Source organism: Cryptotermes secundus, unplaced genomic scaffold (genome assembly GCF_002891405.2).
Source record: "Cryptotermes secundus unplaced genomic scaffold, Csec_1.0 scaffold483, whole genome shotgun sequence".
In the NCBI taxonomy this organism is placed as follows: domain Eukaryota; kingdom Metazoa; phylum Arthropoda; class Insecta; order Blattodea; family Kalotermitidae; genus Cryptotermes; species Cryptotermes secundus.
Genome location: NW_019744115.1, coordinates 224,925 through 240,924, shown reverse-complemented (window position 1 = coordinate 240,924; position 16,000 = coordinate 224,925). Strand labels below are relative to the sequence as shown.

Genomic DNA, 16,000 nt, shown 5'->3' with positions numbered 1-16,000 from the left:
GAAAGAGACCACTGGAAAGAACAAGGCGTAGGTGGGTGAACAATATTAAAATGGTTCTTAGAGAGACAGGATGGGATGTTATGGATTGGATTGATCTGGCTCAGGCTAGGGACCAGTGGAGGGCTCTTGTGAACATGGTAAGGAACCTTCGGGTTCCATAGAATGCTGGGAAATTCTTGAGCAGCTGCAGAATTGGCGGCTTCTCAAGAAGGGCTCAGCTCCATGAGTGCGTGTGTGAGTGTGAGTCCTTTATGGAGCCTGTACTGCCAATTAGAGGGCTGAGGATCTTATGGAGAATATCTACTAGGGCATAACAGAGTGAGTCAATGAGCTAACTACTGGTATAAGGGGGATGTCAGGTTTGTGTGTCTTTGTTCGCATTATCCTGACAGGACCGGTTCCAAGTGATGATCGGCCTGTTAAATGACAGCGACCTCACACTCGTGACTGTCAGATTTATTCTCTACCAAGTTTGTATCTGATATGATGAGAATTATGGAGGCCATGCTATTAGGCGGGATTCATGCTAGAATCGCGAGTTCTATTCCCGACCACGGTGCCTATGTCTATATGCGTCCTGTGGCGTCGTCCCATAATGGAATAACCTCACATAGGATCCATCGTCATCTATAGTAATACCATTTCAAACACTTCTACAGTTAGAGAAGCTTGAGATAAAACCGCGCCTTCTTCAGTTTGATCTTTCAGAACTGGAATGAATATTATACTCATGGGCGCATTAGAAATTATTCGGTGGGACTAAATCACTGTACAGCTGATAGGAACAACATCTTCGAATGGCTTTTAAGAAAAATGTTTGAGGGAATATAAGTTAAAATAGACCGAACTCAATCAAAAGACGACTTTTGTTTGTGGTAATATTGACACGCACATCAAGATGCATTGTTTCATCGTCGTGATATCAGAGAACATACAGGCCACACTGATTTGTATGACCTGCGCAGTATCATTATCTGGCTGCAATTCCTCGATTGCCTAGGCCTAACAGGTCTTTTAGGAACCTGTTGCGAAAGTAATGACACTGAAGTCCAACACTGTTATTACGACAGGCTGTGACATCACCACGGAACACTGTACACAGGTTCAAGGGAGTGGCAGAGTAAAACATCTTCCGTTAGAAGCGAGAAATGATAAGACGCTTACCGTACAAAGTTTGGTTTGGATGTGATTAGATCCTACTATAATTTATAGAGTCAGAGTCAGAGTTACTTCACGACCGGCGGTTTACCACCAATCAGTTCGCCTTGGCGCCAAGCACCTTGAAACGACCAGATTTTTTTTTCCAATCTAACATTTTCTGTATTATTCCTTATGTAACATCCTCTGTGACGAGAAGATGGGTTTGTCTCCTATGAATATGCTGGCCTTACAGCATATTATTGAATTTCTACATTTTGCACTGTAAGCAACATAATACGTCTACAACCTGTCGTGTGGTTTGAGATGAGTCTCTGAAAGTAGAGACATCTATACGTAAGTCTTACAGCTATCTACTGAGCTCATAGAGCCATTTGCATCAAATGCTATGACTCTGAGCGGCATATGAACTTCAGCAGCCATTTCGTTGCATTAACTCAAGTATAGCGCAGTCGATATAGAGACTGGCTACAGGCTGGACGACCGAGGGATCGGAATTCGAATCCCGATAGGATCAAGAATTTTCTCTTCTCCACGTCGTCCAGACCGGCTCTGGGGTCCACCCGACCTCCTATCCAATGGAACCTGGGGACTCTTTCCCCGGGGGTAAAGAGGCTGGGGCGAGAAGCAGACCACTCACCTCCAGCTAGTGCCGAGGTCAAGAATGGTGGAATTATACCTCAACTCCCCCATACGCCTTCATGGCATAGTGCTTAATTAGTTAAGCACAGGGACAACTTTATCTTTTACCTTACCACCATGGTAACGGTTATTATTTTGTCCTCCTCTGATACAGCTTCACTGAGCTACAGCACTACAGCGGCTACTTTTAACTTGTCATGGTCAGACGAAATGAGAGCCTGTACTTATAATTCATAGCGTCAGTGACATCACATTTATAACCATGCTGGAATACGGGGCTAAAGAACCTATTATACAACTTTGGCAAAAATATCAACATGACAACATAATAAGCTATAGGGATTAGCATTTTCTATTTATATGCGAAGTGACTGCATATATGAGTCGGTCCGTCCGTCTGTCCGCATGTTTAATCTCTGAAGTACTCGGAGCATTTCGATGGCATTTTATGCTGAGGGCTATACCAACAGTTACTGGATGAATATTATTCTGGTATTCTTAACTGAAATAGAAATCAAAATATTTATTTATTGTTTTATTTATTCATGTCTTATTAAACGTCGCTGCCACCATTCAGACTGTACTGCCTCGAAGTTAAAATCAAACTGTTAATTTTCTTAAAAAAAAAACACACACACACACAATTCTATAACAAATTGGTATACAACGTGAACATTGATTTCATTAAAACCTACCATTTTTGTTTGACGTTTCTTCCGTTATGGCCAACATTTAACAAAAGCTAAAAGGTAAATTTGTTCCTGTGATTAATTAATTAAGCACTCTGCCATGAAGACGTATGAGGGAGCGAAGGCACTAGACGGAGGTGAGTGGTCAGCTTCAAGATCCAGCCGCTTTACTCCCGGGACAGGAGGCTGGGCGGGCCCCAGAGCCGGTCTGGACGCTGTAGAGTAGAGAAAAATCTCTTGCCTTTGTCGAGGATCGACCCTGGCCGTCCAGCCTGTTTGCCGTCGCTATGCTGACTGAGCCTGGGCTCCTGCAGTTAACAAAATACAAGCCAAATGTTATCTGAGACTGCGCCGTTTTGTCTTTAATACGCTTAGGTTTACAGCAACAGATGTGTAGCTGCAATTTATTCACATCAAGGCCAGTGAGATATGTACGTTGTAAAAGATTCCGTTTACCATCTTCTTTCGGCATCGTCTCTGTTACACGCAGCAGGAAACGAGGATGAATGGAGGCAGACGTAAGGAAACAGGTGCCCGACCCACAAAGTCTGCACTCCGTGTCATGTCTGCGTGCAGCTGTGATGTGGAAGCCTGTTTGTTGTGCGCGCACTCGCGTTAATGCTTCTCGCAGTCAAGCATTATCACCTGCGTGATGTTTCATTCCGATTAGTCAGAAGCAGTTGCGGCGAACAGAGAAATATAAAGGGCAGAAAAAAGGAAGAATGAAACGAAAAAAAAGTAACCAAAATAAATAAAGTAATAAGGAAGAAAGAAACAGGAAAATGAAGGGAAGGAAGATAGAAGGAAGGGCACGCATGAGTTCCTGGCTTTCTCCAAGGCGCTTTGCTCCGACCACGCTTCAGAAAGCAAAGAAAGTGCAGCAGATCCTCAGCGTAGTACTCGTACATTGCTCAAGCTCATGAGCGGCAAAATTATTTAGAACTGACCTGGCCCTCTACAACCTACATAACTTGACACTCTCAAATGGAACCGAAGAACTATACGCGTATTCTTAAGAAAATAATGGTGACAAGCTTGACCGATTTATCAGTCCTGTCAACAAAGCAATTTTATGTGAGATTTCAGGATTGCGCGGCGCTGAAAATGTAGATTGTATTCTTCTGGGTTATTATACCGTGTAGTCTCGTAAATGATTACCAAAGTTTGGAGTAATCTGTTGCCATCACCTTCAGAGTAGAAAAAAAAAAGTAATTTAATAGCTTGTTTCGTTTATTTTATTCTTCATTTCATTCTTACTGAACGCCACGGTCCAGTGGGTAGGACTCGGGTTTCGCAATTGAGATGTCCCGGGTTGAAACACTGACAACCCGGGGACCGAGTACAGTGCCTGCGTTTGTAGAGGTTTTCCTCAGCGCGAGCCAGTAACACACGGTGACCACCTATGAAATACACACCGCAAAAAAGAAAAACATTGTTATATAACACATCGTTTTACATCATTTTAAATTATTTCACACCGGTATATTAAAACAGACTCCGTGGCTTTTATGCCGCAAGCGAACTATACCGAGCGACTGCCGCTTGTCGGCGAAGTTAGTGGCAACTTTTGCGGATAGAGGGTGTCGCATGGTCAGCGCAACGGATTCCTACGGCCGTTAATCTCGGTTTTCTAGACCGGAGCCTCTACTTTTCCATTCAAATAGCTCCTCAATTATCCTCACGAGGCTGAGTGAACCCCGTTTCAGACCCACAACTTCTCAGAAGATCTCGGGACCTCTAGATTGTAGACAGGAATTCTGACCACTAGACCACAGATACCGGTATATTGCATTATATTAACAGGAACCGATCTGTTTGTTTTAAACAATAAACTTTTGGACGTACAGCCCTCATGGGCTATATACTAGTATAACAATATATGTAAGTAAAAAGTATAAAGTAAAGGTATCCTTGTAACAGGCAGTGGAGGCCCATATGGTTGTGAGACGTCGAGGCTTCCATAATTTCCAGACAACTGGTTCACATATGGCGGTAAAACTGTCAGCCTTATGCCTTATGGAATATTCCAAGAGGATTCCTGGTACTCATTTCTGTTAGAGGCTGAGTCGACCCCAGGGTCATAGTGAGGCTGGAAGAATTAGGTCAATTGAAAAAATCCAACCCATCGGGATTCGATCCCGCGACCTTCCGGCTTGTAGCATAGTGCCTCAACCAACTACGCTACCGCGTGCCCCTTACAATATATGTAGCATAACAATTTACGCGAATCATCTTATATAGCACATGACGGCCTTGTGTGGCCGCAACATGTGGCGAATTTACATGACCGCATGGAGTAAACGGTGATTCGACCAAAAATCTGTGAAGATGCACTGAAGAAGTATTGCACATATATATATTCGTATATATATCAAGTTACCAAAGCTGATATCTCCCTTGTCTCTTTACATAATGAACTACCACCTATTTTAGAGGATGCTGCGTTATTAACTTGAGCGTGCAAATATCCACTGCAACGTGACATCTTCAGCTACGGGTGTTAGGTTATTTTTTTTAATGCTAGTGGGGTGGGACTAAGTCCCTTGTACTGCGGCCACTTCTGGCCTATTGTACCAGCCCCAGATGATAGGTGAGGGTGATTGTGGAGCAACTGGTGGAATGAAGATTGGCAGGGGAAACCGAAGTACTCGGAGAAAACTTGACCCAGCGCCACTTCGTCCACCACAAATCCCACTTGACCAGACACTGGATCGAACCCGGGCCGCCGCGGTGGGAAGCCAGCGACTAACCGCTTGAGCTATGGCCGTTAGGTTATCTTATTTGGCTGTAAATAAAGGGATCAGTTGATGATGACCAGTGCCATCTGATTTGAATACCATTAACGTTTAATGGTTTGATACTATACTCTGAAGATGAAGGCTGCAGACTTCTCCGAAGCGTTCGGTGAACCAAACTACAAGGCATCAACTCCCGGTAGATGAAAATCTTAATACTCACCGCCACGAGACACTGAGATCTCACATAGCACCAGGGATTATATTGTCTCTTTTGATCTTTCAGTGAAGAATGAAGCATGAGCTGCTGCATGGTGCCCCGCCAGGCGGTATCACGGTGTCACACGAGTGGCACTTCATACATCATTCCAAGCCATTCTGATCCACCTTGACGGACATGCAACTTACAATGAAAATCTGGCTGCCATCGACCTTTTTACGATCTGCTTCCTTCAATGCCGAACCCACTTCACATAAGATCTTTTGAGCTCTAAGTAACTTCGACAACCAGGAAGTTAAGGCTTTGCTTCGTAATAACCCTGGGAAAGTAGATTCTAAAGGGTTCTGATGATGGTGTATAACACACAGAAATACTTAGTTTTTGGATTTCTTCCATCTTCCAGTATTCTAGAGAATAGAAAACACGATGTTTCGGAAACATCCATTTCCTGAAACGTCGTGTTTTCTGTTTTCTAGAATACCGGATGATGGAAGAAGTTCAAAAACCCAGTAATCTTGGGAAAGTATTTACACAGTACCAGATCGAAAAGCAGTAACAACGAAACATTCAATTTGTGGCTTCCAGAGAACAGGAATACATTTTCTGTGACAAAAATGACATGCCGATGATCGCTTGAACTAAGAGTATAAAACAGTTATAAATTAAAGAGCTAAGTGCGGCGGGCTCTGGAACTAACAGTCGACCTCTCCACAGAACAGGGTTCCTTGCAACAAAATGCCACACTAATAATACAAGTCCAACCGTCAACGCAACAAGTTTTATTAATTTGAGTTACACGACTTATTTCGACCCTTAAAGGGCCATCTTCAGGTGTTTCAAGTTACATATTATTACATTATTGTATCATTAGTTGTACTTATGGAACAGGATACAAACAATAAAAATAAAAAGTAATCAAAAAAATTTTCAAACGTTGGTGTTCTACCAGAGAAAGTAAAGCCAGTTCTACACTATCAGAAAGTGTACCCCCCGGGATTTCGAGGCAAAACGGCGATTATAACGCATTCCCCCCCCCCCTTTCCCCAAAAGCGTCAACACAACGGGATGAAAACTGGATTCGTCGAGCCGTGGAGGAAAATAAATTTCTAGAAGCCTTGAATATCAAGAGATATGAAATGGGGGATAAGCCCGTAACTTATTTCATAAAAGGAAGGTTACATCAACGATACACTGTGCATCTGTCGTGAAGGAACTTACTAAACAGATCGAGAGGAGTGAACTATTTGCAAAGCGGTAGATGGTCTCACGAAAGCTACAAGTAGGCCTACAGCCTGGAACCATGACGAACCGATTCAGTTTACTTGCAGCTTCTGTAGATATACCGAATAACAAAACCACCGGTCAGGCCCATACCGCACTCCACACTCCGTTATGTCTCCACTGCGAGGCAAAAAAAATTTTTTGCACGATCTCTTATTCGCCCAGAACATTTGTACGGAAAATATTTCTCTCTGGCTCAGAACTGTAAGTACAATGTGCTCCTGCAACGAAGAAAAGTTGTTCTCCTAGGCTACCTGGTTATGCATCCCCTTACCGTACACGATTACATGTGGAATGATCCATGGAATAATTTATTTCTTGCTGGGTTTGAGGTTTTCACAGCGGTGACTATGAAGGGTACGAGTAACCAGACGATCGAAAACTTAGCAACTTGCTTCTTAGTTACAAGTGTCCGTGTTAAACGGGAGTTGTCCCTGTGCTTAACTAATTAAGCACTACGCCATGATGATGTATGGGGTAGTGCATGTATAGACTTACGTTTCCTTGACCTCGGCACTGGTTGGAAGTGAGTGGTCAACTTATGCCCCGGCCGTTTTACCCCCCGGGGAAGTAGCCCCCCGGTACCCATCGGACAGGAGGTTGAGTGGACCCCGGTTTGGGCGACATGGAGAAGTAAATATTCTTGACCCCACCGGGACTCGAACTCTGACCCCTCGGTCGTCAAGACCGTAGCCAGACGCTATGACGACTGCGCTGTCCCGGCTCGGAAACCTGTGAAAAACGACACGATTTTCAATCAAACTATCATTCTGTTTTAGGAAGTTTTTATAGGAACCGTTTGAGCATAAATAAACGCATAATAATGTACACTCAAAATTATGGGACCCACTGGTGTGCTCTGACAACTGGAAGACGTCTGTGTGTTCAGGGGTGGTGTGAGCTATATTTAGGAGTGTAAAGTATCACCGGAGGAAGTTCGAAGTAATTCAATTACAGAGCAGCAAAAGAAGCTGCTGGTCAAGTGGCTGTCATTGCTGTTCAGTATTCGGAAAGTGCCGGGTTCTATTCTCAGTTTCGGACAAGCAATTCCGACTAAGACTTCCAGTGGTTTTCATCAGGCCCTTCAGGAAAATGGCAACAGAGACTCCGCAGCTTTGTTCTAAATTATTTCCAATTCATGAATTTCTATCATACTGCCATTCGCCGATATAGTACCTGTGCAACTCAAAATGCGTCGTTAAACTGAATTAAGATATGGATGACATTTGCATTGCATTTTATTATATTTGAATCATTTATGAAAAAGTTAAATAGCTCCGTTCAGTGTGACTGGTGATGTTTTCTTATTTCAATCATAACCAGTCACACTGAACGGAACTATTTAACTTCTTCATAATATTAGTGTGATGGATTAGAATGAAACAAATCAAATTAATTGAATCATTTATTTTAACATTTTAAAGTTAATTTTATATAAGTGCATCACACAGATAATATTAATCAGCATGACGGAAGGTAAATCGCTTCCTTGGCGTAGTTCCAACTAAGTACCTCATTCAGTTCGTCGACAGCCGACTTTGGTCGTGTCTGGAGAACTGGAGTAAGTAAATGAAAAATCCTACAGCTATACGTTCTAGATGAATAAAGTAGCCCAATGAAAGATCGTTCCACAGTTCAGGTAGTTAGTCGTCAGCTTTACACCGTAGTTGCCTGGCTTCGATGTCAGGCCAGACCGTGTAAGATGGTGGTGGACCAAATGGAAGGGGGGTTAGTTTACTGTCCTACATTAATCTATCATCATCCGGGGGTGGGGGCCGGGGTATCAAATGGACTCATTCTGACGGAACCCCACGAAAAAAAAAAAATTAAACACAGAAGCAGATGAATGACGAAAATACAAACGCCTTATAAATAACTGAGCATCTGGGAATAAATTATTAACTTACATCGCAAGAACCGCAGAAGACACGTCCTTGGGATTTCAATGCGCGTATAGGACAGCAAACTCGCGAGAAATTAAATAAGAAACACAGACAATGCCCCGTTTAATACACCGCAGAGTAGCGATAACTGATTTTACTGCAAGAGTGAATATTTCTGAGGATTTTAGTATCGCTACACTCGTCGCCAAGGAACCTTATTTTGAGGAATTACAGTTTTACCGAACTTGGTATTTTAATGTATGCTAGTGGGGTGGGACTAAGTCCCTTGTACTGCGACCACTTCTGGCCTATTGTACCAGCCCCAGATGATACGTGAGGGTGATTGTGGAGCAATTGGTGGAATGAAGATTGGCAGGGGAAACCGAAGTACTCGGAGAAAACCTGCCACAGCGCCACTTTGTCCACTTGTCTAGAAAAACCGACGTGAACGGAGTTCATGCAAGTAGGCCTAGGCCCAATGGGGCTGTAGTGCCAAGGAAAAAAAAATCAGCAGCTCATGCTTGAAACCATATTTGATATCGAGAATTATTTAATAGCATGTAAGAGAAAATAGCTTCTGACTGTGCAGTGTGATGCCGGTAGAGTGATTGGCTTTGTAACAGCGATGAATGAACATCAAAGCTAAAGCGGTATGCCGGGATGTCCTATGCGGAGCAGGACACACCTCGCCGTAATTATGTTCAGGCGGGTGCCGCGTTAGTAACCTAACTAGGCCAAGACCACGACCAGACTCATCCTGTCATTCGCTTTATAACCTCTACACTTGAACCAAATAGGCGCCATACTGTGAACTGTGTCCGCCCCCATTAATTAGTGAGCTGACCGATAATCGGATAAGCAGAAAGAACATGACGGAAGACTGAACGTATATAGTTTAATTAAGAGGCCTTCCGGAACTGCACATGCTCACCGCAACAGAGCAGAAAATGCGAGTTCCGAAGGATTTTAACCCTTTTCATGCTACGCACGAAATATCTTACTCGGAAGCACTGGCCCATCTTGTCGGGTTTTATTTTATGTCTGAGATCAGTGAAAGAAAATATTCCCGTCATATTTCAACAGTTATACGTTCTTTATAACCCTATATTTCTCTAGAAGACGGGTTATACTTGTCGCGTGTTATCTGGCTATATTTGTATGTTATGTCATTGTCCCTCCGTAATAGTTTTGGTATACTTATGCGTGTGGCAGTTCTGTTTTCGAAACTGAGCATTCTGAAGGCTACAGATGTAGCTTTATTCTTTCCTTTAACGGAGAAATTAAGGAATATATGAATGCTTAGAAGGTTTCAAGGAAAGAGAGATGAAAGTATGAAAGAAATAGCTCTGAGTTAAATTTCTTCGTTGTCACTAGTAGTTAAATATTTTCAGATTTTCAGCTGTAGAAATCATATGTTATCTTGAAAGTTTCGACTCAGAATCACGATAGCTAGTCAGTAAGGAAAAGAGATTCTCTCCTCGTCACCGTGTCCATGATCAAATTTTGAAATCCGTCAGCCTCCTATACGAGAAGTGTTTGCGGTAAAGAGGCCCAAGCGTGAAGCTGACTACTCATTATCACATGTATTGCAGAAGTAAAGAACATTTGAATCTCCATATCCGCTGTAAGCATGCTTATGCGCCATAGCTCAAGCGGTTAGTCGCTGGCTTCCCACCGCGGCGGCTCGGGTTCAATCCAGGGTCTGGGCAAGTGGGATTTGTGGTGGACAAAGTGGCGCTGGGGAGGTTTTCTCCGAGTACTTCGGTTTACCCTGCCAATCTTCATTCCACCAAATTCTCCATAATCATAATAATCCGGGGCAGGCTACGATAGGCCAATCAGTGGCCGCAGTGCCGAGGGAACCCAGTTGGACTCCACCCCCCCACTAAGCGAATTAAAAAAAAAACCAAAGTTTCAGATTACAAGAGGGTGGTGTGCGAAGAAGAGAAAACAGTAAGCTCATTACATGGTTGCAGCGCCAGATAATAGCCTTAGTTCTACTCTCAAAACTAAAAGTGAAATTGTAACTAAGTCCAGCAATCCAAGGTCATCTTCGAGTAACTTTTCACATGGGCTGTAAAACAGGCTGACCCGCAGAGCAGTATTGCTCGACAGTAATAAGAGGTGGACTGGATGCTTCATATTGCTTCCAGTTAATGTATGCATTGGTATGAAAAAGTCGCAGGGCTTGCGATGACCCAATATCCCGTCCAAGGCATCATATCTAATAATTATATATCATGTAAGATTTGAGGTTCTCATGGCGGTGACTATGAAGACTGCAGTCTTCTGGGATGTGCAGGCTGCAACCATTTGCTCACGTTGGTTCCTCGTTCGCGGATTCTTCTGCTTTGAAGATGGAGGCGATACGTTCCTCCGAACGTTGGTTCACATAAGATCTACATGGCGCCATATCCCAGAAGATGGCATTCTTAACAGTCTATATATCAAATTCCGAAACACAAATAACGGGAGGTCTTCAACAGCTTTGGTCCATCGTGCCATATAAGAAAGAGGCAAAGTTGTCCCCGTGCTTAATTAATCATCCCGCCAAGAAGATGCATGGGGAATGAAGATGTAGTTCCACACATTATAAAATTCGGCAGTAAAGGTCGTGGTTGGTGGGCTTTACTTGCCATCTGCTTTATCACTGGGGAAAGAGTCCTACTTTCCCATTGGATAGGAGGTTTCTTAAGGCGCGTCCACATTACTCGTGCTCGTGTGACTCGTTATGCTCGCGAGTAACGTGGACGATATGACAAGTTACGAGACAAGCAAATTTAAAATTTTTAATTTAAAAACTATAGCCAATAAATTAAAATACGACTACAGCCTATACACACTACACGTAAATATACGGATCCTCACGTGCCGAAGCCTGGCGAGCAACTGAAGTAGTGTGGACGAAAATTTACGAGCACAAGTAAAAGCCAGACGAGTCTCCCGACGAGCACGAGCACGAGCGCGAGCACGAGCACGGATAATGTGGACGCGCCTTTAGACGAGCTTGCGAAGAGAAAAATAACTGAACCTATCAAGAATCGAACCAGTTTGTACAGCCAGTAGCCTAAGCACGAAAGCAGCTGTGTGGACTAAATACGCTTCATAATAATTACTATCCAGTTAATATTGTTAGAATGCTTAACTCAAAGAGAATGTGTGCGTATACCGTTGTCTCCTAGAATTCAACAGGTAGCAGCGCAGTGTGCGTACATTTCTCGGTGTGTATTTAGATAAAAAGACAGTGCACATAATATTCGGGCAAATACACGTACACTAAACATGCCCATCAGCGGTGCGTGTTTTGACAGGATCTAGATTAGTGAAACTGGATTATCAGTGCGTCCCCAATTAGTATAACTTCATCAGTTCATTTTGTTGTTCTATTGCGTCTGGCCGGAGTGTGGGTGAAGGAGACACTTGTTTTCGAGGGCTATGAAATACAATATTTGGGTTGTTTCGGGTTTTATAACGACGCCGTATCAAGCGTAGGAACTGTAACGAGGGGGGAGGGAGCGTGCGGTGGCAGTGTAGTGTAACGGAACTAGTAGTGACAGGATTTGTTCCCGTTAGTACGGCTCAGGTGAGGGCAGCAGACGGACGCAGCGAGAGCAGTGCTACGTGGAGGAACCATGGCTTACGCGGCGTGACCAGCACCCTCCCGGCGATTCGAGGTACTCTGCAACGCGTGTTCACATGGTTATAATGGTTGTTGCTTAGCAACGTGCTTTCACACTGTTCCAGTAGTAGCTGCTGTTCAGTACTGACTGTGTAGTGATGTTGCACAGCAACACGTGTGAACACTGTTGTAAAAATGACACTTTTAGTGATGTGTGTTTGTAACGGCTGTTGCTTAACAAAGTACTTTCACATTGTCACAGGATCGGTATCGCGTAGGAACGTGTTGTTGCATCTAGGATCCTATTCAAAAGTTGTGTGAATAAGAGTAAATGCAGTGCGTTTCGTCAGAAATTCGTGTCTTATTTACATTGATCTTGCGCTTCTGACACAAATCGAATGCTGGTTATGGAAATTTTAGTTTTAAGTTTAACTTAAACATGTTTCTGGACGTGTTCGCGTTGTTAGTGACAGCCCTACCTCAAAATGTTAACAAGAACCGGTAAAATGTACTATAATTAACAGCCAATAACGTCAACAACAGGCAACTTGAAACAGGATCTACTATTCCTTCCCTCTCAAAACCAGTAAAGAAATACTTTGATTTTTCGGAAATCGCATGAAAAACGCTCTGGACTTGACATTAAAATAAAACAGTGACGTCTGTAATGCGTTTTGCGTCAGTGAATGACTGTTTGACCAGATACGGGTATGGAGAAGTGAATATTATTAGAATTTTGTTTTCAGAGTCCTTACCAAAGTAACAGAAATATTAAATATTAAAAAATATTAAAATATTTTACGTTGTTCCCATTAAGGATCATTTAATATTACGACCAAAATAAATTGTTTATATAGACGACAGTTTAACGCTTACAGTCCGATTTTAATTAAAGAATTTCATTTTAGGCACAGGTCTGCATTCTGGATAATGTGAAATTTCTGTTGTTGGAAAGTCACGATTCTAACTGTTGAGAGATGGCTGAACATGATTCTGTTCTCGGTTTTTACAAAAAACGAACAAATCGGGATAAGAAGCTCAGTGTTTCGAAGAACGATATCTCGTGCGTAGCATGAACTGTTAAATGTACGGTACATATTGTGTACAAGAAGAAAATATTTCAGGAAGAAGCTCTCTCTAATGAGATTAATTAATAGTATAGGAGATATAACGCTTTCATTCGTATATCGCGTTATTTTGAAAATACTACGAAACACAATTGGACATTAAGCGAAGTGCCTGTGTACATCATGCTGTGAACTACACCAACCTTGCTGAAGTAAACATCCTTCACATCAAAGTTGCTAGATGTACTCTAAATGCTCCTGGGCTGCTGCTGCTGCTGAGCGAGTTACCGTTTCATCATAATCTGTTTCCCAAGTAGCACCTGGCATCAGTGTTCCAGTCAGCAGGTGCTGAGTCTCAGAAGAACACAGCGAGGGAAACGTGTTTGATGAAAATGATCAAGAGAGTAAAGGTATATTACAATGAAATATACACATTTTTCAAATGCGTTATTTGAATGATTTTCATGTTAATTTATTGTACAGACAAATGTTTTGCTGTAAAGCGAACCGCGCTGCAGATATGTATTATACGATATGCTATGAGAAATTATTTGTCCTCGTATTTAATCAGATATTCGGCATGTTAAGAAATGAGTCTGATGATACAGATTTTCAGATCATAGTATAGCCCAATATCTGGCATAACTTGCCAGTTGTCCCTGTGTTCAACGAATTAAGCACTATGCCATGAAGGCGTATGGGGGCGTGGATATAGTTCCACGTTTTCTTGACCTCGGCACTAGCTGGAGGTGAGTGGTCAGCTGTACACCCCGGCCGCTTTAACCCTGGGGAAAGAGCACCCGGTACGCATTGGATAGGATGTTGGGTGAACACCAAAGCCGGTCTGAACGATCTACAGAAAAGAAAATTCTTGACCCTACCGGGATTCAAACTCCGACCCCTTATTCATCCAGCCCGCTGCCAGCCGCTATACCGACTACACTACCCCGGCTCCTCAATTCTCACTATAACATTTAATAAATATCCATTTATAGGACTAAACATCATTGTGCTTGGTCTTTAGTATTTAGGTGTTCTTGAGTTTGAATACTGCCCCAAAGACCGACTATTGTAACAAAGATTTCTTAGTATTCCTCAGTTCCCTCAGCAAATGCTGCGATAATGCCTGCAATTACTCGTCGTCCGGCTAAACTACTTCCTTTCGAATACGAATCATCCCGTCATTCAAAACTGCATAATCTATGAGGCTATAAATGTATCACTGAATAAAGGAAACTCAGTCAACCGTTTGTGGGGATGCCAACTGAGATGTAATGAACGCAGGTATATTGCCAACGTCACTTTACTCTTGCCTCCGAAGAGTTTGCAGTCTTCAGCAACAAAAACAAATCAATGTAACCAGGCGGACAGTGTAATACGCAGTTCACAGTGGTCACAGAATGAGGACGGACGGCTCCAACGCTAGTTGCATGAAGGACACGAACACTGCTTTGGTTTCCTGGGAAACGTCTCCGCTGTGAAGCTACTGGAAATTCTTATGACAATGCACATTCGAAACTAACACGTCCGCCAGGGGTCGCACGCCTTCTTTCTACAATATACATGATTATGCTTGACTACGAGCACTTTCCATCTTTGGCTCAATCTTGCACTGGGGTGTCTAACCGAATGCTCTCCGTTGAATACATGTAGATTACAATCTCTCCCTCACAAGACGCTTAAACTCAAGTTCTTCTCATAAACGGATCATAGCTCAGAAAATCAGTAGATTTCTTGGGGGAAGATGGCCGAATTCTGCACACTTCATGAAGGGTTGATTTTTTCAGTTATACATAAGAGTGACAGTGTTTTAAACTTAAGTGAGCATTCTTCATTTGCTCCCGTATCATATTCAAATACTTATATTGTCATGTATTGAAAACGTCTAAGATAAAAAGCAAATTATTGAAGCAAATGTTTGAGCAGAATTACTCAATTATTGTGGCAATAATACGCACGTTGAGATGTAATTCTGTGTACGGCAAAGAAATTAATATTATTTCACGAGCCACTTATCAAATGCAAATTAACACATAGAAAAATCAATACCGAACAAGTGCATACAGTCGAGCTACTGAACTGGAACTGAATAATTCCAGCAACAAGAATGAAATTTTATTCTGAAGTAAGGGAGGACTGCTGAGAACAAACATTCGATATCTCATGGTACACCGTGCAATATAAATGCACATCACGGCCCACTACTATGTTTCCTTCTTTGTAAAAATCACAAATATAACCCTTAGGAGAATCGGAACCCTTGCACTCCGAATGTGCCCATAATAAGCACATTATGCACAGGCAACAAAACTCGGGATTTCTTCCGAATTCTCCACAGATTACGGATATGTCCTTTGTCAATGAAGGATCCTCAGCTATTTGAAACGTCAGCATCATAAACTGTATTTTCATCAATGTCTGTAGGACAGTGACATTAACTTTCTCTTCTACATAATCTCTCCCTTTTCTCTTCACTTCTGTCGTCATTGAGAATCTTCACGATTGCTTTATTGTTGCTACAAGCAGAAAGTCGGAGTGCTGCTCTAGAGGATTGGTTGCATGTAGATGTTCTGGACTAGGTGAAATATCAGCCCTAGACGCCGCTGGTGGCGGCGCTTCTAGTAGTTAGGCTTATCATGAAGCTCTTCTCTTGAAGTTAGGACTTCTCCTGCTGACGTTTCTCCGTTCTTCATTTTGTACAAACTA

The 16,000-nt window shown here is 42.6% G+C and overlaps 2 protein-coding genes across 2 annotated transcripts in view; one reads left to right on the top strand and one right to left on the bottom strand.

Annotated features, from left to right (window-relative positions):
• Nucleotides 1-16,000, bottom strand: part of LOC111874479 — a 208,695-nt gene that overhangs the window by 61,825 nt on the left and 130,870 nt on the right. The window lies entirely within an intron of this gene.
• The window catches only part of LOC111874481 (serine proteinase stubble), a 96,594-nt gene continuing 93,666 nt past the window's right edge, over nt 13,073-16,000 (top strand). The window contains exon 1 of the mRNA XM_033755465.1: nt 13,073-13,704. The gene's annotated coding sequence lies outside the window, so the exon portion shown is untranslated. The remainder of the gene's footprint in view (nt 13,705-16,000) is intronic.